The sequence below is a fragment of the Camelus ferus genome, chromosome 7 (assembly GCF_009834535.1).
Source record: "Camelus ferus isolate YT-003-E chromosome 7, BCGSAC_Cfer_1.0, whole genome shotgun sequence".
NCBI classification, from domain to species: Eukaryota; Metazoa; Chordata; class Mammalia; order Artiodactyla; family Camelidae; genus Camelus; species Camelus ferus.
In genome coordinates this window covers 35,622,151-35,646,790 of record NC_045702.1, presented here as the reverse complement: position 1 = coordinate 35,646,790, position 24,640 = coordinate 35,622,151, and the positions used below count along the sequence as shown (strand labels likewise).

Sequence of the window (24,640 nt, the reverse complement as noted above, 5' to 3'; positions counted from 1 at the left end):
AAGCATGATGAGAAATTTGGTTCATTACTCTATCTTGGACACATGTAGAAGTCCCTGGATATTATTTTCTATTCCTATTGGCTTTGCTTATTTAGCTAAGTGTCAAGAATTGTGAAGAGTCTGAGATTTCACCCTGCTTGCAAAATAACAAGTTAGTTGGCCACAGTTTCAGAATGCTAGCGGAAGACACGAGACTTCTGGATCAGAGACAGGATTTATTATTTGTGGTACAACAAGAAGATTGAGCTTCCTGTTCTCCTTGGTTCCCTTTATCCCCTAGGTCCTACAGAGTGATGTGAGATGATCCAGATAAATATTGTGCACAGAGTGGATCTGTCTCATAGCTGAGGAATCCTGAGCCTCATTATTACAAGGAAGCTAATAGCCAGTTTGCCAGAATTTGTTCCAGAGGGAGAGTTTTTTTTTCATTATTATCATTAAAAAAATCTACCTTCTTCCCAGAGGGAGACAGTATCTTTTTCTTCCAAGACTATTTGCCATGCAATTATTCTTGCAAATATAGTACAGACAAAAGTTGTCACAAGTTATGTTGAAACTGCGGAGACGAGCCACTCAACGTTGAGCTATTCTAAGTGACCTGGCTGAGGGCTTTTGGTACTGTGGTGTCTTAATGATTTTTTATCAGGCATTGAGAGATGCAGAACACCTATGCAGGATGACTTAACTAAGGGCCAGACTAGTTTGACAACAAATAGCTTTTAGGACACACACATTTGATTATTTAGTATGTACTCAATTTCAACAAATTGGATTCTTTTAAAGCATCACTTTTTCAAAGGAAATTACCAAGCAGGGTAGGTGCCTGCATTTTTAGAGTTGATCTCAGAATTTCCCATCTCAGCTTTAATGTGAGTGCGTATTCACAATGTAGATTCAGTGCCAACTTACTGAACTTCTTCAATAAGGTATAATAATATTGTTGAGCTTGTAAAATGGTCATTTCCAATTTAAGTTTTGTATGTCTCATCATCAAGCTGGTTATTTGCTAAACTGGAGAGAGGCTGCTAGGTGCAGTGAGGGTCTTGTTCTTTCTTTGGAGAATTTCTTGGGCTTTGATACTACTTCACATGTGATGCTGTCTGAAAGATTCTAATTATGTGAAACAGAGAGTAGACATGCCACAATTAGACTTGATTAAAGAAACAGAGCTGATAATATTGACTTTATTATTTGGTAAAATCCCATAGGAAACCAGAACGATTAGGCAAAACTATCTTGACAGTGTCATAAGCAGGTCAATAGAAACTACGCAAAAGCTTAGCTGGCTCCCATAACAATTTAAACATATTACATTCTCTAAGGAGGCGGGTTTTTATTGGGTATTCAAGACAGGCTCATGACAGATGTAGAGACATTGTGCTTGTTGTATGGCTTCATGCTGGAGCAGACTGGGAAGAGCTCATATTTATAAATGACTTCAAGGGTAAGTTTGTGTCTGTCTGACTTGTGAATGGATCTAAAGCTTTTTTGTGGGTGGCATGAGAGACGTCTGTAACTCCCTATCAGCCAGGAGCTCGTACCTTAGTTTATGTGGGCACAGGAAACCTGTGAATCTGTAAAATTTGATGTGTGTGGATGTGTTCCATTTTACGGGGAGAGATTCAGTAACTCATCAGATTCTTGAAGGATCAGTCAAGATTAAGAACAGTGTTTCAAAGCCCAGATTAACTGAGGAGACATTTAGCTGGATCTTGTTTGCATGCTCTCAAAGTTATTGGAGTGAGAACTGTACAGTCAAATGTAAGGAGAGTTAGTAGATCGAGTCTAGAGACAAATGAAAAATCAAGGTTAAAAGAGAGAAGGGTGAGGGTAATTTAAAACAGCAACAACAACTGTAATTAATCTGAAAACAAAAGTCGTGTTTGTACATTTTGGGGGAAAATAGTTATCTGACAAGTAGTTAGGCTGGAGATTTTTAAAATTTGAGATGACCAAGTAGGGTATCAAAGAAAACAATTTTAGTTGTCGTTGAGTCCTCCAGAAAACCTTGAGACTTCTGCTAAGGTGTACACACGACAGGTTTCTCTCTTCACATAGCCATCCATCAGCACCTTCACCGGAGCTAGTTCAGCCTCACTTCCCTTAGGATTTCTCATGGGTCAGTTGAACAAAACCCGCAGAGAAGATCACGTGGCAGAAAAAAAGCCTTTCCTGAGTGATGTGCCATGATCTCTAATAGCCAAACTCTTATGAAATTAGTTCTATTTTTATGCTTCTTTCAGGATGCAGCCACTTTATTGCTTCAAAATTAAGGACAAAGTTTTTGACACACATTTCAAAGTCAGCTTAGAAACAACTGAGTTATCATTTCCCCTAACTGTATTTTACATGAGACGCATAATTCAAGAGCACATGTTTTATTATTAGTCACTACACAAAGCAATTTCATATTACTAAGAAAATTGCCAGGGATGATTAAAGGATATTTAATAGTTAATTGACCTATCAGAATCCTTTTTCTCAACATTCAGGAGCTGTATATTGGCCTAATTATGCCCAGGAGGTTGATACCAGACTATCATTATTTCTTTACTCTGTTTTAAAACATTGTTGTCAAAACCCAGTTAGAGAGAGGAAGGATATAAAACCATATGGAATTCTATTTTTAATTAGTGTTATTCTGGCTTTTACCTGAGGACTCCTTTCTAAGATCCTGCCTCAGGATCTTAGCCTCATGTTCTGTCTGCTGGCATGGTCTTTCCCTAGATACTCACATTCTGGGTGTTGCTCCAAAGTGTTCTCATTAAAGATGGTTTCTCTGGTTACCCTGGAAAACATTAATCTAAGTTATTTAAAATTTAATTATCTAAGATGTTACGTACATTTTTCTCTCCTCCATGCTGCTTTATTTTTCTTCAGAGCGCTGGCCTGCTGTATTTCAGGTCGAGTTTTGTCTATATTCTTCACTAGGATGGAAGGAAGCTTCATTGAGGCAGCTTCCCTACTGAATCTCTTCCTTCTGGAATGGAGCCCAGACCACCGAAGTTCCTGACTGAGCATTTGTTGAAAGAATGAACATGTGGACTTTTCTCTAAATATTTTGGAATAGTTTCTCTAGATGGATTGTGTGGTCGTCCAACTGTACCAAAAATAATGGCAGTTTCTTTGACTATGGTAAACACAGAGTATATTGTCTTGTTCCAGGAGCAGTTTCTAGGATGTTAGATTTCATGCAATTATTGAAAGGAACAGCTGAACATCAATAAGCATAATGTTAGTTGTCATCTTTACCACAAATTTATAAATGTAATTGGTCACTTCTTAACTTATTCAGTAGTTTAAAATTTTGGTGTTTAAGTTGTCTTTTGTTCTGTTATCTTGCATGGAGATTTGGCATCCTGACCTATCACTAGTACAGGAGATTAAAGATCATATTATCCATTTATCCTTTTACTCCCCATAATTCCAAAGTCAAGGTATGATCCATACAAAGAGTAGTTGAAATAATAAAGAAGAAACTAAGATCCATATAAAATATGAGGGAAAGGATGGTGTGAGTGGCTAAAAATGAAAGTTACTGCAATTGCTCATCATTTATATTCTTTCATTCCAGAACCTCAACAGCTAAATTCAGAATTCAAGAAATTTAATCAACTCAACTCAGGTGCTTAAAAGTAATATTCCACTTGCACCTTTCAGGTGGTCTGTTTCACTTTTTTTCCTTAAATATCACGTTTTACATTCTGTGATAATCTTTGAATTACTTCAGGACTTATTTGAAATGCATAGGACACAGAGTCAATTAAAAAAACTGAGCTTCCTCTTCAGAAGGGCTGTATATGTAACTCTGGGTTGCATGTTTTAGTAGTCATGGTGATAAACTGTATAGACTAATTTATGATCATCTCAGTGTAGAAAATGAACCAATGTTCTTATAATATAGTCAAAATCACTTTACAGCTATTTTTAATCTAAAAATCTCAATTTTGAACAGAGTTTTAAAAATCATCAACCTTTGTCCTTCTTTTTGATGAAATGGGTTAAGAGTTGAAAAAAGATAATTGAGGAAACAGTTAAAAAATGACTTAGTTGTACTGATCCAAATGGTCTTAGCCTGCTATCAAGGTTTGCTGCTGAAATTTTTTCCATTACCTGTCATCAGGGAGAGGAGAAGTGTGATCCCTATAAATTATGTTGCAGGGCAACTGCAGTGGAAAAATGGCAGCCATTATTTTATCAAATTACTTTTTATCTACAAGACTGCTCTCCGTGCTGCCATGGTATTGTAAATGAGGTGGTAATGTTTGAAAAAGGGAGTTGTTACTTAGCTTCTAATCTCTACCGCTATGGCTGACAAAATAACTCTGTCTTCTAAGAAAATCCTGTAAGAAAGACCCCACTGAGTACTTTGTGGTCTGGGCTACTTTATTTGTTTGGTGCTAATACATTCCCATGATAAAAATAAAGAAATACCCTATTTCATTAGTATTATGGGACTGCGAGTTAGCCAAGGAGTATTATCAACCTGAAGAATAATTGGACATGTAGTACCTAAATCTCTTAATAGTCCAACTTCCAACTGCAGTTTCTTCATTGAGCTAAAATCATAGCCTTTGTCATAGACTTCTGTATGTTTCAGTGTTTTTCATAAATCTTTTTCTGCTATGGATGGGAGTGTGATTTGGCAGAAAAACACCCTAATACTTGTTCAGGGTCTGTGATGCATAAAGTGTTTTATCTTGTCCAGTGCTTACAATTCAGTTCCTTATAGATACCTGGTAACTATACATATTATCACACTTATTTTATAGATAAGTAGGCTTTTAACCAGATCATACAAGTTCAAAAAAGCAGAGTCAAGACTGGTCAGAATTCTAAAGCTGTCTTTCTACACTGCCCCATATTATTTGCACACATTTGTATATTGGGAACTATGGGAAAAGCAAGGATAATTATGCTTATTTAGTATGAAGAGAAGAGGATGAACACACTATCTTTGAGAAGGTGTAGTGTTTAGGAAGCAAGCTGATGTTCGGAAATCGTCCTGAAACTGAAGTTTGGGAACTCAAGTCCTTGATTTGGGCACTAAATAACTATATGGGTGAACAGATAATTTAACCAAAAAGAGAGCCCATTTCCTTTTCTGTAAAATGAAGGAGTTGGTTTCAGTATTTCTCCCCTACGCCTGACTGACTTTTGATTCTGGGATGCTGAAAGATTACTGTTGTCTTAACGATCTTGATTTTAGATGAAGAGAGAAAATTCCTTAGAATGAATTTGTGAAAGGCACAAAGGGAATTCTTGTTTACTTTAAGGCACGGTTATAATCAGAGGCCATGGAACACCATCTTTAGGATTTTTAAAAATTTGAAGGACCCACTTTATTCGAGTGCCTTGAGAGTGAAAAAAAAAATCACTCATCAACAAACACACTTCTGAGTCCTTTCTGTGTGCAAAGCACTGTGGAGGAGATGTATAAGCTATGACTACTGCCTTCAAGGAGACTTTGATCCAGTGGGGGACATAGCTGTGTAACACTAATAGAATCTAGTGTTTGTACAATGCTATACAATCCGATCTAATCCTACTGAACTAGTCAAAGGAACAATTTAGAAACCCAACAGTAATTCAGAACAGCTCTCTCTTTAGAAGCTTACACCACATAAAAGGCATTACATAACCTAAAGCAATACTTTACACCCTTCCTTTGTTGTTCATCCATTTTCCTCACACAGTCCCAACTCTGTGCCGCTCTTTTCTCAAAGTTCTGCCAAATCACACCCCTGCACATCTTGTGTCTTTCTCTCTTCTTTCTCCCCATTCTCCCTTATGTACTGATTTTGAAAGACAAAATCCTGAGGAACCAATCTGGCAGGAGAAAATCAATGTCTGAAAACAGAGAAGGGAAAGACAGCAAGCCGGCGAAGACAGGAAGCGCCTACAGGGGTCTGTGCTAGCTGCAGTGTGGTTTCTTTATCTTGTTTCCCTTCCCTTCCCTTGCTCTTTGGTACAGAACTTCTTCCTGTGGGGAATATTTACCAGGTGGTTTGTGGGGCTTAGACCATCACCGACTAGCCACAGAGACAGTCGGGCTCCAGGACTGGTCGGCAGACTCCCTCATTCCTCTGACCAAAATGAGCTCATACTTTGCCTGATTCATCTTTATAGGGGGTAGCAAAATATTATTCCAGAGCACCTAGATATTTTCACGTCTCAAGTTCCCATCGTACTTGCGTAATTAGTAGAGCTCTGTTTCCAGCTCAGTGTCTCGTCTCCCTTTTCTTAGGTTGAGGCTGTGTGTAATACCTCTCAGGTCTTCTATAGGTGCTGTGAAGTAGTCCCACCTTATCATTGTAGTACCTTCTTCAAGACCTTGGGGCTGGGGAATGATTAAATTCTCAAAGAGCAAACTGGCATTTTTCATATTTAATCCCCTCTCCTCATGAGCAGTGTTTTAACTCTGGTGATGAAAAAGGAACATGGGAAAGCCCTCTTTGGCACAATAAAGCAAGAACCTAAAACTTTCCTTTGGAATATATTCCAGTCACACTGGATCTGTAATCCTCTAGGAGGCAATGATGGAATAGCTACATCCTTTCCACTTATGACTCATTTTAATTTACTAGAAACAAATTAAGAGGCGCCGTCTTCATCTAGGGCCCCTGACTTACTCTGGAGGGCTCCCTGACCATGACCAGAGAAACCGGTTTATCTCTACCTGCTGAGATCTCCTCCGTAAGAATTTGTCTCCAAGGGAAGAGACAGACCTTCTTTACTTCCAGCTTCCAAGACCACTCAAAGGGTGTCAGGCCTCTCTTCATTTGTCTGTCTGGCTGAGATTAGCTAATTATCTCCCTTGTCCTTGTTAGATTCAGTATTCAGAGTTAATGAATTTTTTTAGCATGAGTTTCTGGAAGATTTGTGATGCCATTGCATGAAATAGAAAATATAAGAGACAGTGCAGCTTGTTTGAGGGGCTGAGACAGGCATAATTTTATCTTGGGTCATTTGGAGTGTGAGTTATCAGGTAGGTATATGGGAGGACTGCCATGCCTAGGGCTAGAAATGCTGGCCTGAAACTCAGTAGAGAGGCTCTGGATTTCAGTGAAGAGAGTGACGGAGCCTGCGGAGGGAGAAATGTTTACAGGAGGAGAGTGTCACATGAGCATCACTGCAATGCCAGCCAGTCATCCTCAGACCAGATGCAAAGAGACTTTCTAAGGGGTAGGTACACTGGTGGGTCTTTTTAAGGGAAACCATTTTCCAGAGAATTGCCTTCATGTGTACTGTTTTCTAAAACTGATTACCTGAGCAGTTATCTGAGAAGATATTCCTTTTGCCACCTCCCCTTCCACAAAATTTCTTTGCCCACAACACAAAAGAAAAGCCGACCTTCACCCGTCAGGAATCTTATGAGTCTTGATCTTGGGACTGCAAAGCCTGCAGAACAGTAAGCAGGGGACTGTTCAATGATTGCTCTTTTAAATTTATTTATGTTACTATTCAGATTATTTTTACTTTATATCAATAATAATTGTAATGGATTATTAATTCAAAGAAAATGTATAGCCTTGTGTTCATAGGAAAGTATTCATATTAAAAGTAAATTCCTCTATTTTGTTGCAGAGAACTATAATAAGGTGGCAATGAAAACCTTTCAAGTATAAAAACACATATAAAGGTCACATGCTCTGGGGACACAAGAAGAGAAATTCAAATTTGTGAAGAAAAAGAAACACAGAATTTTCCTCAGGACCTACGAACAAAAATATGTGAACTGCTTGAACATATTTGATGCAAGTGATTTGTATGTCTTTGACATTAATGTGAGCAGTGCCCCTGCGACAAATGTCTGACAGAAAGCCAAGCGTTTGGATTCTTAGACTCCAGTTGGCTTCTTAGAATCTAATTCAGAGCCTTCATTTATAAATTTATTCTTTTGCAGCTCCTGTGGGCCTCCTCTTGGGAAAAATTCAGGGACCTCAGTGGTCATCTTGTTCAGTCCCTATTAAATCCTGAATAATCTTTTCAGTTCTCTGAAAAAGTGATTCCTCTTTCCTTTTCTCTCTTCATCTGTCCTTTCTTCAACCCCTCTTCCTTCTTTGCATGAACACACTTATAAAATGAATTTTTTATACTAAGTAATGGGGATATGATTGGCAAAGAAAATGACAAGTTCCTGATCTCTCTGAATGTACAGTCCAGTGGGAAATACAGCCCATGAAACAAGCATTATTGCAAAGTACAAGAGCTATGACCAAGGGAGCGCAGGATGTTATGGTGAGAACATAGAAGAAATATGTGGCCTTTATCTGGGTAAGGTAGGGTTTAGGGTTGTCAGTGGATGTTTCCAAAAATGAGTGTCATCTAAGTTCACTCACTGTTTTGTCATTTTGTTCTATTTTGTCTGGCATGGTTCTGTTGAGGATTGACACAGATAAACTTCCAGGACTCATAGAACTTACATTCTACCTGGAAAGTGAAGACAGAGTGAACAACCAGTTGAGGAAATGAATAAGGTACATTTCAGATAATAATGAATGCTGTGTAGAAAAACGGGGTGATTCATTCATTCATTATGTTAAAATTTAACGAATGCCTGGTGTTTTCTTGGCACTGGTCCAAGTGCTGGGCATGCAGAGAAAAAGACAAGACATTGTCCGTTTCTCTCATGGAGTTTACATTTATTTCTTTTAGGGGAGAGAAATAATACACAAACAAAAATGTATAGTAGGAGGTCAGATAGTGATAAGGGTTACAAAATGAAATGATAAAAGAGAAAAAGAGAGAGAGTGGAGAGGTCCATTTTGGATAGACGAAGGTGATGGAAATGTCCTGAGGTAGGGACAATTAAATGAAATTTTGAGTGACGTGAGGGACCAACTCATGTAAATATCTGGGAAAATTATTTTCCAAGTAGAGGAAGTTGCAAATGAAAAGAGTGTGAGGCCAGAAACATGCATGATATGTTCAAGGGACTGCAAGAAGGCCAGCATGGCCAGAGAAGAGAGAAGCACTGACAGACAGCAAATGAGGATGGAGGTAGCCAGAGGTCAGACTGCAGAGCTTTGCAGATCATGGTGAGGAGGATTTTGTTCTAAATAAGATCAGAAGTCGCTGGAGGATTTGAGTGGGGCGTGGTGGGGAGGTGGTCTAGTTTATGTTTTAAAAAGATCACTGTGATTTTGTTCCTTTTGTTTGTTTATATTAGCTTGTTTCATCTAAGAAGGATATTTGAGCTGATACAGACAGATTTCCGGTCCCTCCCCCAGAGTTTATGAGTCAGTAGTCTGGTGTGGGGCCTGAGAATTTGCATCTCTAACAAACGCTCCGGTGATGTTGGTGCTGTGTTGTAGGGCATTGCGAGGCGTGGTAAAGACTTGGGCTTCATTGGATGGTATGAGAACCAGTGAATGGGAGAGAGTGAAGGAGTGGTATAACATTGAAAAGCATGAGTCTGTCTGTGTGATAAAGAGAAGCAGGTGGCCAGGACGGAAGCAGGGTGTCCAACAAGGCGGCTTCTGCAAGAATCAGATTAGAGACGATGGAAGCTTTGTCCAGGGTATTAACAATGGAAATGGAGAAAAAGTGGTTGAATTCTAGATACATTTTGAAGGGAAATTCACACCATGTTTTGTGTCTTCTAGAAAATGTAAGTAATCGATGGCATGAAGAGTCTTATCTTTGCTCTACTGTCTGTCTCAGGTGACTGGCTCACATCCAGTCCCTACTACATGGTTCCATTTGAAACCTTTAATTTAGTGCATATTTTATATGCACTAGTATGCATGAATCCAATGTGTCAGAATAACTGACTCCTGTGATAGGTTGCAAGTACGTAACTTTAAAATACCAAGCATATGCTTTAGATTTTATTTTGTTTCACCTTTGTTTTATTGATCTAAAGTATGTCATAGCATGAGACTGTTACTGTCAACTTCAAGTTGCATTCAATCACTCATATTATAATAGAAGACATTGACAAAGGGGCTGGTTGTGCTTTGTGTCTTTTATAGGATTCACAGGAAATGTCATTATGATTATGTCTTTTTTGCTAAATGGGATTTGTAAGAACTGCTTCACATTTATAGAGAAGATGACAGCCCCCTCCCATCTGAAACTTAACCTTTCAGCCCCCTGCCTCTGAGTCCTGGTGCTTTTGCCCCACAGATAATAATTTCTATGATGCACTGTGATCTCAGATTTCGGTGTTCAATCTGCAAATCCTGGTGAGACAATGTCAGCTTTCCTTGTGCCAATTCATCTACACATTGAATGATAACTTTGCTCTCTCTGAATGGTAATGCAGGTGAGAGGTTATTCTACCTGGCCATACTGCCAACTGAAATGCTTAGTGTGTTTTCAAATTTTGGGTCATTAGAGCCAAAGGAACGTTATAAATCACCTTGTCTATTCTCTTATCTTAGAGATGTGGAAAATGAAAGTAGAATAGCTGAGAAGAAAATGTTCTTTCTTTTTTCTCTTTTTAACCGTTATTATAGACAATAAGGTGTAATTTAAAAAGCCATTATCTGGGGTGGAGGAGTGAATACTTTAATAAGAGAGCTTGTCAAAATATTATCACATTATTCTGGTGTCAAAGTCATGGTGTCAAAAATGTGGCTTGTGAAAGTATCCTCAGAGTAACAGCCTGAGGGGCAGCTAAGACATGTGTCTCTTGTAGGTGGATGGGTCTCCATCTTAACCTGAACAACATGCATATTAAAAAGAGAAGAAAGCAGTTCCTTGTTTCCTCTTGGAGGGCAAATCATCTTAGCTACTCAGAATTATTTGTAAAGGGCTATCCTATTAACAGCAGTTAATGAAACTCTGGAGGATAAAAGCAAGATTCGTAACCAGGCAGTGCAAGGGGAAGATAACGTCTTTCTCCAGCAGAACACTGACGCTTAAACTCACATCACGCCTTAAAGCAGTTCATACATGCCTTCTTTTTAGTCACCAGCCGAACACCAATTTTATTTTCTCAGATATTTCTAAGCTGTGAGAGGTAGCTGCCTAAAAGGAAATGCAGGGGCTGTTCTTAGGATGAGGCGAAAATTGATTCTGAGAAAGAAGACAATTGATACTCCCTATAAATGGTGGAGCGGGGAGGGCAGAGAGGTTCTTTGAGGGCTCCTTGATGATTGAACCAAAGCTTATCTACAGACTAAGTTTGCTTTCCAAACCGGGATGTCATGGAAAGAGAGGTGGAGTGGAACAACACTCAGTAGCCGGGACCCCAATTCCTGGCTTTTTATTTCTTAAAACCCACATATCTTGGTCAAGGTTTAAATCTCTCTCTAGAATAATCCTTTCCTCATTTCCACATGCTCGCTGTCCCAGCAGGGTGGACCTCTTCTTGCCTCCTTCATAAGACCTGTACAGATGTGTTTCACTTCTAGGTGAAGAGAGAGGCTCAGAGGGAGAGACAGAGAAGAAAAGTCTGAGGCGATTTTCGCCATTTGTCACTGAACCTCGTGGACAGTTTTGTGTGTTCACGTGTTTATGGGGAGTATTGCCTACAACGTGGTGTATCACTATACTGTGTATGTGGGAGAACATTCTAGAAGAAAATGAAATTCTCTGCTCTTCAGGATGATCAGGTTTAAGGGAGAGTTTGAGGGTATGGATAGATAACTGTGGACAAAGAACAACCAACCACTTGGAGAGAAGAGGTGTATCAGAGCTGCTACTGACCACATCTCCTTAGTCACACTGGAGCATGCCCTGTCCCAGAAGGGGCAGTGCAGCTTTATCCCCCTGTGCATGGTCTCCCTCCAGTCCCACTAAACCCATCAGCTACCTCAGTCTTTCTAGCTCTCGACAATGACTTCCCTTAAAGGGTCTTTGAAAACTCTTCCTCCTTGAAGTCTGTCCTTTTCCTCTTCGGGTGCTGTCCAGATTGAGTTGGTCAGAATACTTACATGGATTTTTTTTCTAATTATGGTCTGAGGTTGAGTCTTTTTTCCCCTAAGTTAGAGGCTGTTAAGGTGTGAGCCAGGATTTTTAGCTACGAATTCATTGCCTTCTGGAAAAGATGGGCTGAGAGAGTGAAGTACCCTACAGAGAGAAGTGGAAAAAGACATAGAAAAGTAATTTCTTGACAGTGTTTGAGAACTTTCTTTCTGGTGTCTAGAGACAGACTCTATTCTCCCTTCATATGGTTTATTTACATTAACCAATATGTGTGTGTGTTTAAATTTAATCTAATTTGAGTTGGGTTTCTGCCATTTGCAACTGAAGAATTTTGATTAACACAAGTACCTTGGAAGAATCAGGGATATGATCTCTAAATATAACAAGAGGTCACTTTGTCATCAGTAGGAAAATGAAATGAAAAGGGATAATAAGAAACAGTAATGTGTTAAATAATTAAGGTTCCAGGCAACTGAACAGTATTTCTCAGTAAGGGGCATACAAATCTGCATTTTTAACACGCACATCAGGTGACCCTTATATGAAAGGAGTACTGAAGCAGAGTGAAGGTAAAGGTAACGGCAAGTGAGCAGGTCAAGAGATTGTGAGGCTGTTTATTGATATTAGTGTCCATCTGGATAAAAGCTGGAAATAATTTGAATGATCTGGATGCTAACTAACATTTGCAATGTATGTGCAATGATTTTGAAGTGACACTACTGGACATGGGAGAAGTTGGTGGTGTTTGACAGTATGGAAATCAAAGGAGGAATTATTTTTCACACTTGAGTGGAGTTAGTTAATTTGGAAGTGCCCATGGGAAGCCAAGGAAGTGCGTCTACCTTCTCCGTTCCCTGGTGAATGTGGGTCATGAACGAGTGGGCAGCTTCCCTTCAGAAGAGCTGGAGGAAAAGCCCTATTTTTAGGGAGGAAAAGACCTGTTTTTATTTAAGCACAAGAATGGGAAGAGCACCCAGTGAAGTCACCACGGAGGTAGAAGAGTGTGATGGAACTCGGAGCTTCCAGCACTGAAAGACTTGAGAGGGAGGTCAGCTGTGAGATAATGAGAGGGAAGTCGTGGTCTGGGGGGGTGCCCAGGTGATGAGCACACAAGGGAGGGAGGACACCCCGAGGGATGCTGGGTAACACCTCTACCTTGTGGAGTTAGGCAGAGAACACCTTTGTACACCAAGACGCTTACAACAAAGACCCTACATGGAATTGTGCCAAAGTATTTTGTGTATAAAATAAGTAGAGTTCAAAGGAGAACCAGAATGTGCCGAGAAGTGGCAGTGGAAGGATTCTTGACTGGAATGGAGCATAAATCAATTAGGTTAATTTATATGAAGCACTGTGAAAACTGCAAAGTGTAATGTAACATCATGAGGTGCTATAGCCAGGGCGATGATCTGGAAGTTTACAAGTTTCTTTAACAAATTTGCTGCATCAGAATCTTCTGAGGTGCTTTTGAAATTTTGGATGCTTGGGCCCTACCCTCAATTTCCTAGATCAGGCTATCTGATACTAAGCCCGGGGATCTCTCTTTTTTATAGCTCTCATTTCTGAGTGTTGAGTATACTGCTAATATATATTGTAGTATCATACATCCACTTGAGTATTGATATTATGTATAGTTTGACTTAGATGGGAATAAACATGTATGTGAATGGCAAAATTAAAAGATCACAATGAATATATGCATTTCATGAATAATATTAAGAAATAGTGAATAATTGGTTGGAAAATTATAGAAGGTGCTTAATTTCAGGATTTTATTTTGAAGGCCATGAAATGCTACTAAATTATTTTGAGCAAGTAGTGACACTGTGAAAGGGATTTACTTTAAGAGAATTATTGTGGTTTCTGTAAATGATATTTATCAATAAACTTCCAGTGACTCAGAATTATTCTACTCATATATTTGAAATTAATATATTTAGAACAACATAATCTTAAATGAAGCTTACTCAAAGTTTTATTAGAAATTAAACTTCTAATCTGCAATCGTCTAAGTATTATGTTTGACTGATATTGAGAAATCTGACAATTATTATTTTAATGCACAAGCTATGTTTATGTGAGTAAGAAATTTAAGTAGAAAATCATTAGTTTTTGCTGTGCTATTGATTTCCAGTTTCTCTAGTGAATTAAAAGTTAAACGGATTTTAAAACTCAGAAATAAAACATCATATACTGGTATTCTTTATACTAAGAAAATGATTATCTTTAGTTTTGCCTTTCAGACTAAGGAATTTCAGGTTGGTGAAAAAATCAAAAATCATAATTTGGTGAATTAAAAATTGTATACTTTTCATTACTCTTGGGAACATAGAATGACTTATTTTATGATTTGCTGAAGTTATAGATGTTTTCTGATCTTTTCTAAAGCAAAAATTGTGTGCCACCTTTGCAAACTTTTCTTTACATTTGAATCTGTCTCAAGCTACTTTTAAGAACTATATAATTCTGATCAAGAATTCTGTTTCTCCCTGAAAAACTTCCTTTTATAGCTGATTTTGGATGACATGATGGGGATTATCTTTGTTCCTACTTAGATATGTTGAAATTGCCTTAAGTCTTTGAAGTTCTGAGATTTAAGGGAAAGATGAAACACAAATATGTAGTGCTGTTTTCATAGGGACATAATATTCTGAATGAGAAGTAATTTATTTCTTTGCATATACTGGGTCTCATAGAATAAATTAAAAAGCAATTGAAGGACAAGCTCCATGCTTTTTCTTATAACTTCACTAAGATACATTATTAAGTAAGTAGAGACTAAAATTTCTAAAATTTTTTTAAATTTAAATTTATTTACTTTTTAAAGATTTTAAAGAGTAATCAAAATTTTCATTAAATTTTAGCGCTTAAGAATTTGAGGATTTTGTTTATTTCTGTGTTTGAAGTGTGTCCATTTGATTCTTGAGTTCTAGTATTCTTTTTTGGGAAGTAGCTTTATATTTTATGACTTCTGATGATTAAAGTCATAGGCTTTCTTAGTGAAAAATCAAGTAATGTAGAAAGGTAGACTGAAAATTATTTAAAACCTCTCCACTCAGACTTAACCACTATTAACCTTTTAGTGTATATCTGGCCTCACTTGTTCTTGTCTTTCTGAATCTTTGTGGGCATAACTCCGTCTGTGTATCTCCAACCATTCTGTAGGTGTTTTTGGTGGGCCTGTTTGGGTGAGCCTCTCTCTCTTTGAGCTTTCTCTCTTTTTACCTGCTTTTCTTCATTATGCCTACGAGAGCTTCCCTACCTGTCTTTTATTTTTGCTTCTCTGCCCCTCACCTTCTCTCTGTCACACATACTCTGGCTTGTTTCACATTCTCTGTATACGGATTCATACATATGAAGTGTGTGAGTGAGTCAGTACATGTGTGTATGTATATATACATATTTATATCAAAATAGGACCATTAGATGCTGCCTTGTAATAAAAAAAAACTTTTCTAAAACAGTAAATATAAACTCAAAGCTCCATTTTTAATGACTGAATGGTGCTGTATAGTATAGGGTGGTCTAGATATATTTATTCAGCCCTCTCAAACACTTTTGGACATTTAGTTTGTTTCCAAATTTTTTTGTTACCATACTTAGTCCTTTTAATGTCCATTTTTATGTATTTGTACAATCATTTCTTAGTAGCTGAAATAAATTACTCATATCCCTTACTGTAAATATCCTTAATTAGATGTTCTAAATTATGTAAGCCTAGAAATTCCCTATTAGGCTAAGCTCAATACAGTTTTTATAAGATTTCTCAGGGAAGGTCAGTTGCCTGTAAATAATAAAATACTACAAGGTGTTGCTAGCAGCTATTGGTGGGATATGGCTTTATACTGTTGTTGGCTATTTCTAACAGTGTATTTGCTGATGGATGTGTCCTGAGCGCTCTTCGCCACGACAAACAAGAGCAGTGTTTTGAGAAAACCAGTTAGGGTTACAGCTGTTGTTTGTGATCCAAAGAGCAGAATCAAACTACGCAGTCACAGAGTAGGGAGGAGACTCACCACTCTGCCCTAACTACCTGAATCAATCACATTCTCTTCTCAACGACAGCAAGCCCTCCTTTTACGTTTTGCATCCCTTTTTTTAGTTCTTTGTCTAAATAAGCTCTAAGCTGCTTGAGATGGGAGCTTTACTTTCAACTGGGTTGTTTTGTAAATGCCATACGCACACACGACGTTTTGTAGATAATGAAACAGCAATGATTATAGGCTGTTGGTAGTCCTCTGTTAATATCCCTGCTGGTAACAGTACACTAAGATATCACTTGACATTCTATTGAGTTAACAGAAACTGTTGTGTTGATTTTTACTGCTGCTAAAAGCAGGAAGAGTATTGATTTTAATCAGAAGAAACAGGGAGAAATTGCTTTGACATGTGTTTTTTACTTGATCTCTGAGAATGTCATGAAAAAATAAAAAGAGTAGATAATAATCCATGTGGGGCTCTTTCCAAAGAGCTGAGAGGTTGCTTGAAAATAGTGACCCAAGGATAGAGATTTAGCTTCAGAAATGAAATATTTAATCAACCATCTCAGAGTAATCTCTTGCATGAAAAAAGAAGCCTTTCATTGGAATAGTAAATAATTGTTATTTTTAGTCGAATTGTGATTGAAATATAAAGAAATATGGTTTAATTTGTTCATCATTTGAATATTCATTCATTCATTCATTCATTCATTCATTCATTCATTCAACAAATATATAATGATCACCTACAGTAAGGCTAGTGTTGTCCTAGGTCCTGGGGTGATACTAGAGAGCAAAACAAGCAAAGTCCTTGCCTTAATGGAGTTTGCATTTTAGAGAAGGGATATACACAATAAAAAATTATTATGTTGTATGTCGGTGGCAGTAAGTACTATGGAGAGAAGAACAGAGTAAGGTGAGTAGGGTGTGGATGGTAGTAACCATTTTACACATCACAGTTGTAGACAGACACCCTGGAGACCTAAAGATGGCAAATGAGCCCCGTCAGTATTTGTTGAAAGACTGTTACAGGCAGAAGGAAGAGGAAGGACAAATGTCCTGAGGCAGGAGTGTGCTCCAGAGACAGCAAGGAGGCTTGTATGCCTGGGAGAGTTCAGGTATCAGCAAGGAAGTGGGAAGATTCAGATCTTATAGGTCCTTAGAGGCCATTATATGACTTTGGCTTTTACTCTGAGAGAGATGGAAGTCAATAGAAAGTTGTAATAACAGAAGTGACTTGATCTTGTTTTCTTTTAAAGGGATTAGTCTGGATGCTGTAAGAATAACTGTAAAGGTGCCAAAATGGAAACACTGTAGTAAGCTAGTTCATATCCAGGCAATGGGAGATGGTGGTTTGAATCAGGGTTATGGTAATAGAGGATGTAAAAAGTGATCCAGTTTTTGCCATGTTTTGGAGATAGGGGTGACAGAATTTCCCAATGGATTGGATGTTGGGTGTGACATAAAGCAAGCAAAGATGTTTCCAAGGCTTTTGGCCCGAGAAGCTCAGATGCGTAGGTTGCAGAAAAGAGGGTTTGGTAGGGAACTCAGCACTTCATTTTGGGATAAGTCCAGTTTGGACATTAAAGATTAGTATTCAGTTCCAGGAAAGAGGTCATAGTTAGACATGTAGATTTGGGAGTTGTCAACATAAAGCTTATGTTTAACACCACCACAGACAGGAAGCTGGAAGAGGTCATCAGAGAGTAATTTAGACAGAGAAGTTCTGTGAGCTGCAGCCTGGCGTGTTTCAAGGGTTAGTGGCTGGGGGAATCAGCGAAGACTGAGAAGGACTGAGGATAGTGATGTACAAGGGGAACCAAAGAGTGGTGTTTCCGGGGCCACGTGAAGGAACTGTTTCAGGAAGGAGGGAGAGGCGTGTAAGGTCAAAAGCCGTTGATAGGGCTAATAAAATAAGAACAGAGTTGGCAACTGGGAGTCATTGTTGACCATCTTGTGAGTTGTTCGGAGGAACAGAGGAGAAGTCTTTCTGGAGTGGGTTCAAAAGTGAATAAGAAAATAAAAAATAGAGGCAACAGTACAGGTAACTATTGAGGAGTTTTGCTGTAAACAGGAGAATGGTACTGTCGTTCCAGCCATGTTGAATGGATGGCCAGACAACATACATGCCGGGCCTGCTGGAGGAGTGTTTGTTGGGGGAAAACTCAGGGGCAGGACCAGTGTCAGGAGCCTGAGCCCCCCCGCCCCTTACATTTAGGGCAGTACACCGAGATCTAGCGGGGCTGAGTGTCAGACTCCAGGAGAGGAGCTCTGACGTTAGGTTGTGGGGCTTTAATTCTCGTGATGTGAGTAGCGGCTGCTGTGGTACTTTGACTTCAGCCTGATTCCTTCAACCCCGGTCTTAACTTCTCACAGGGCCTGTGGTTCAAGTTTCTGGTTGACCAGGATCAATTATAATAAGTACTAGCTCACTCCCCAGTTTCTATGAGAGCTCTATAGGACAGCCTAAAGGAGTAGAGTCTTGCTAAGGTGAGCCTTATCTTTTAGTCACAAGAGAAGCAGTAGAGGGATATTGGAGGGTTTTTCTTGACTTCTCTCTTCTGTTCCCTCCCTTCCCCTCTCCTCCCTTCTTCCCCCATCCCCTTCTTTCTTTCCTTCCTTCCTTTTCTTTGATGTGCACTATTGTAGATTTCTGTAATCTAGTAGAGAGGGAAAACCACTGAGAATGTAGGGGAAGCAGTCCCTGGAGGCATTGGTGATGAGAAGTTAAGAGGATAAGGATTCAGCATAAGAGCGGAGAGCGGGGCCCTTGTGAGGAGAATGGACCGCACGTCCACATGAGAAAGAAGGCAGGATTGATAAGCACAGATGTGCCTATGCTAGAGTCAGCGCTTGTGGAGATCCTTTTAGTATTGCTTCTAATTTCTCCGTGAAATGTGAACTTGCATTGAGAGCCAAGAGAGAGAAGCAGGTGTTGGAGTGATTATAACAATGTGTTATCAACTTTTCCCAATGAAAACACATTTTATTAGCTACACGCTCTAGAAAAAGCAGCTACTTTCCCTCTCTTACCGAGAATTGAATTTTGTATATTTTTGGTGTTTAGCTTTTGGTCAAATGTTTATTTCTACAGGCCATCTTTCATATAATAAAAAATCTCATTTTTTACGGTGTTCTGTGATTTGAGTCACGTTAGATGATTCTGTAAACATAACACAGAAATAAGCAAAATGTACTTGGGCTTATACGGCATGTGTGCAGAAGAATCTGTGCTTATTAAGCATATAAATGTTTAAAATTCAGTAACCTTCATGTGGCTCGCAGCAAGCAAAAGCATGACATTTGAAATTGTGTCTTCATTGCCTTCTCAGGGCATAGGAAGATTGACACATCCTAACCTACTTATAACTGTGCAACTGAACCGGTTGTGCACTTAATCTTTTCCCCCCACGTTTGGAGTTTAGATAATTGGATTAAATTATAGCAAAATAAGTCAGGCCTGCTATACTTAACACTCTCTCAGCTGGCAGGAGAGTGGCTATTCTGGCAAAATGAATACATTTTATATATGTCATTATTATGTGTGGCTCTTGAAAAAGCAAGCAAAAATCTTCTATTTTAAAATAAATAAATTAACAGATTAAAAACGGGACTCCATAATCCTTTATTTCCTCAGGTTTAATATGGAGGTCAAGTTAAGGTTGCACTAAATGATGCTATTAGACCCCCAATTATAAAATTTTATGATCTCTCAAAATGGTTTTAGCGAGTGAGCCATTTGTGGCGAAGTTTACCTTGATGATGCCACATACTAGTTTTCCAACTACATCTCTGGTTGTATCCTCTGATGTAGCATTTCCTCAGTTCCTTTTGAGATGATCCTGCCTTTTTACTTCAGGTTGTTAAGATACCTCAAATAGAATTGGGGGACCTATTTAAAACCTCATGAACTTGTTTTTTTTTTTTAATTTTATTTTTTATTGAAGTGTAGTAGATTTACAATGCTAGTTTCATGTGCTGGTAAATTGCCTTAATTTCTCCTACCTCACTTCCTCCCCTCCTCTGTTCCTTCCCTTCCTTTCTTTCCTCCTCTGTCTCTCTCTCTCTCTCACACCTCTTCCCTTTTTTTTCTGGCAGTTAAAAAAAAAATATCTGGATCTTGTGTGTGTGTTGTATAGTCAGGGGGAAACCTTGTCCATTATTTTATCTTTAAAACTTGTTTTAACATCTAAAAAATTTATAAACTCCATAAAAGGTAAAGAATTATTGACAAATGCTTATTTTAAAAACCTTTAATATTTTCCACAGTAATTCAGCAATATTAAAATTGCAACCAATATTTTAATGAGCACTCTGCTGCTCCTTTGCCCGAAGTGTACTTCTCAATTTCTTCCTGGGGGTGAAATCCTACTAGTTCTTTGAGGTTTAATTAAAACCTTACTTTCTTTGGAAGTGTCACCTAATCACCATTCTTTAGCCTCCCCATTCCCCCAATTAATTGCTTTTTCATCTGAGTTTTCATAACATTTGATCAATTTGTGACCTCCTTAAGTAGGGTGACTATATGTCTTAAATTGCTTGGGTCAGTTTTCCTGGCATAAGTATTAACAGAGCCCCCTTTTGCTCTCCAAAGTGTCCCAGTTTGGATAATGAATAAGTTATCCATCCAATAGTGAAGAACTTTTCATCTCCAGTACTTAGCCTAGTATCTGGTACATAGGGGTTGTTCAATCAGAGCTTGTCAGTGAGTTTGAATTGGATATATCATTTAACAGCTGAAAGGACTGTTAGAGGCTTGGCAGAAGCCTTCGGGTATTTTATAGGTATTATTATTTGTGTCTATTGAAAGACAACCAAAGTAGGAGCCCGCGAAGCCATTAGTTACCCTGAAGAAGGTAGAGATAACCTGGACCAGACTTTTGAGGAATTGGCTGTACCCTAGTCCAGTGGTTTCTAATGCTGAACCAGAGGACTGTCCACAGGGAAGTAAATACCCTTGAAGATGCTTTTATGACAAAAAGAGAAGAAAATAAGGTCCAGGTAGTAAGTTAAAACCAAACGTATTTATTGGATTGTTCTTTATTTTAAGGTTGTATCTGGTGTTAGACTGTTGTTTGTACGTTAGAATTTTCTTTCTCTTCTGAATTTTCTTTCTTTTTCTGAATTGGTAATCAAAAAGAACTTTCCTGATCAAAATGAGAAGTTGGCAAGCCTCACGTCTGGCAAACACTGACTAAGAAAGCAGACTGTGGACAGAAGGTGCTATCTGGCCTGGCAAAGTAAGAATATTTGAAGGACTCACATTTGTCAGCTATAGAAAAAACCCATCACCTTTCCTGTCTACTTGTGCAAAAAGAGAGGGATAGTATCTTTTTTGTTCACTGCTTTATCCCCAGGACTTACACAGCCTAGTGCATAGTCAGTATTCGTTAATACGTTATTTAACTAAATTCAGGGGTTCCATGAGTGAATTACTCTGCTGAAAACATTTGAAGTGGCCCATCCTGGCAAACAGTTGAATTAGTTGTACTCTGCTGGTTATCCAGCCCTTTCCGTGACTAGGAATCAGTGACTCCATCAGTTACTGCTTCTGCTATTCACTTGGTTAAAGTTTTAGCTAAGGATTCAGTGTTTTTGTCTGTGGATTATTGTAATGGTCTCTCTTTTTTTCGTTTTCAAAATTTTAAAAATTGTGGTTAAAATACACATAAGATTTACCATCTTAACCATTTTTAAGTGTACAGTCCAGTGGCATCCAGTATATTCCTGTTGTTCTGCTACCATCACTACCATCCATCCACAGAACACTTTTCATGTTGTAAAACTGAAACTCTATGCATCAGGCAGTAACTTCCTATTCTCTTCTCGCCTAGTCCTGGTGACTACTTTCTGTACTTTACTTTCTGTCTCTGTGAATTTGACTACTCTAGGTACTTGATAAATGTGGAATCATACAATATTTGTCCTTTGTGACTGATGTTTTTCACTTAGTGTAATGTTCTCAAGGTTTATCCGTGTTATAGCATATTTCCCTCTTAAGGCTGACATGTATATATATATATATATATATATGTATGTAAATATATATATATCAATCACACTTTCTTTATCCATTCAATTGTTGCTGGACACTTGGGTTGCTTCCACCTTTTGGTTATGGCAAGTAAAGCGGCTATGAACATGACTTTACAAATATATCTTTGAATACCTTCTATTGTTTGGGATATATACACCAGAGTAGAATTATTGGATTATATGGTCATTTTACTTGTAAAATTTTGAGGAATTGCCGTACTGTCTTCCATAGCAGCTGCACCATTTTACATTCCCACCAGTAGTGGATAAGGGTTACAGTTTCTCCACATGCTCGCTAGTAATTGTCATTTTCTGGATTTTTGGCTGTAGTCGTCATGATAATGGGTGTGATGTCATGGCCTCTGTCTCCAGCGTCTCTCTTTTTCCAATTTATCCTCTTTACTATATCTAGAGTGCTTTTTCTTACCTGTAAATCTGACCATGTCAAATCTGTTGATGACTCTCAGTTTCTGTTGTTTTAAATTCTAAGCTTCTTACCATGCTCACCTTTCAGGTCTAATTTCTGTCCACTCTGTAACCTCGTCATAATGACATATTTGCTCTTTTTTATACTTATATTTGCTTTCAAGTCCCTGTGATTTTGTACTGGTGATTTCTTCAGCATGAAGTGCTTTAATTCTGTGTTTCCCAAATTTCATTATCTTTGTGCCTTTTCTCTCATTATTCTCCCATCTGTACTATTGTTGCCGGAGAAAAGATTCTTGTCTCATCACAGAAAGAATTCAGAAACAAGACCCAGAGGTCAAGAAAATAAAGTGAGGATTTATTGAGTGATAGGACACTTTTAAGGGGAGAGTGGGCAGGCTGAGGTGAGCAGCTGCGCTGAGTTTCTCTGGCAAGCTGGTAACATAGGGTATAAAAATTAATGGCCAGAATATTCATTGGGGAAGGAGTGGTTTGGGGTCATGTTCCCTAATGTCCATCCCAGCTCCACCTTCCCGAGGGGAGGAGGGATTTTTGTCCTTCTTTAGTCTTAGTTGTAAGTGTCATGGCATCTGTGGTACATGATGGGTACTTCTAATCTGCAAGGCTAATTTTATTGTAATGAGGAAACAATGAGCAAAAGGTTACATTCTAATGCCAGAGATTCCTGCCTTTCCCACCTTTCTTTGTTGGCTTCCAGGACATTTGTCACCCCCAAATATGTGATTTCTTATCAGTCTGGAGGTTCCTGCTTTTCTCTGCCCAAGGACCTTCATTGTTCACAAGATGTATAGTTGTCTGCCATTTGGCCTCTACCCCTCTTTCTCTGCTCGGATCTAGCTATCTGCCTGCTCTAACACTATTACTTTCCTATGATTTTTTTCTTTGTATGTATATTTAACAGTTCACTTAAAAAATTTAGCCTCATTCTAAACAAACAAACAAAAATCCATGGGTTTAATAAGTTGATCATATTAATTCTTCACATGTCTTAATAAATACTTTACTATTAAATTTTTAAAAAGCCTACCTACATACCACCGAATATTCATCTTGACCATCACCAATGATGTATGTACCACACGTGAAAGACTGTTAACCTACTTCCCAAGTCTGTCTGATCAGCTGCAATTCATCCTTAGGATGAGCTCATGCATTAGTGTTAGTAATGTAGGGAGTCATGGTGCTGGCTCTGGAGTTAGATGAATAGGTCCAGATTCTAACTGCCACTCACCAACTGTGTGACCTTGGACATGTTATTTAACCCCTGTAAGCTCCAGTTATCTTCTTTGTAAAAGGGGATAATAATAGTTCCTACCTGAAGACTTTTGATATGTTATTAGGATAATGCATGCAGAACTCAGTATTTTCTAAGTATTCTAGCTATCCTTTTGTGCTCCATATCATTAAAAGATGATCAACATTTGCTTCAGTGAACTCATTCAAAGTTGTCCCATTGTGGAACTGATGAAAACAAAAGTAAAGTGGAATCCATTCAGGATATGTTTTCATGATTATTCTAATACAAGGCAAGAAATTGCAATCATTTAACCTTAACTTTTCTGGGTCCCTAAAATTGTAATATTTTAGAGCCAAATGGAATGTCAAGTTCCTACCTTTTTCAGTCAACATCTGCAGGATTAGCTAATGTAACTCGAAATGAAATAGAAGCAGAGGAGTGTGAAGCAAGTCTTCAACAGCTGCCTCTTCCTCTGCAATCCCAATGGCGTCAAAGAAAACCATAGAAGGCTGAACATTTATTTCCGTTGCCAGTATTAGAGAACACAAGAATAGTTGTAGAAATTGGTTCTATCTCTCAGCCATGTTCCTTTCTAAGTCTCTTGTGTCCTGGTGAGTTTTTTTTTTTTTTCTATGTTCTTTAGTTCTTGAAGCAGCCCTTTGCACTTGTAACTGTCCACTTCTTTACTCTTTTGTCCTTAAAATGCACATTTTTTTCATTTACCCTTTCTATGAAAATCCCTTGTGCACTGAAACTCAAGGAAGAGAAGGGAAAAAAAGGAAGGTATAAGAAGAAAAAAGGGGAAAAAACTCACCAAAACTATGAGATGTTCGAAAGCCTGTACTTCTGAAACTCTGACATTTAACTAAAACATTGGTTTTCTTGTTATATGCAAATGGCTTTGTCTGTATTTCTTAGAAAGTAAGTCCCTGGAGCAGAAGCCATGCCTCTGCCTTCCCTGGTATTGTGCCAAGTATAGTGTGAGCATTCCACAAGCGGTGATACCATATTTTCATCTTCAAATTTAAAGATTCTCTTTGCAATATAAGAGATGCTCAATAAG

The 24,640-nt window shown here is 38.4% G+C and overlaps 2 long non-coding RNA genes across 2 annotated transcripts in view; both read left to right on the top strand.

Moving 5' to 3' along the window:
* The window catches only part of LOC116664884, a 668,708-nt gene that overhangs the window by 97,799 nt on the left and 546,269 nt on the right, over window positions 1-24,640 (top strand). The gene's annotated exons all lie outside the window — the stretch shown is intronic.
* LOC116664885 lies at window positions 1,721-23,361 on the top strand. Its single transcript, XR_004321388.1, has 3 exons — window positions 1,721-1,731; window positions 4,128-4,134; window positions 22,704-23,361. It is a non-coding gene; the product is annotated as an uncharacterized LOC116664885 (long non-coding RNA).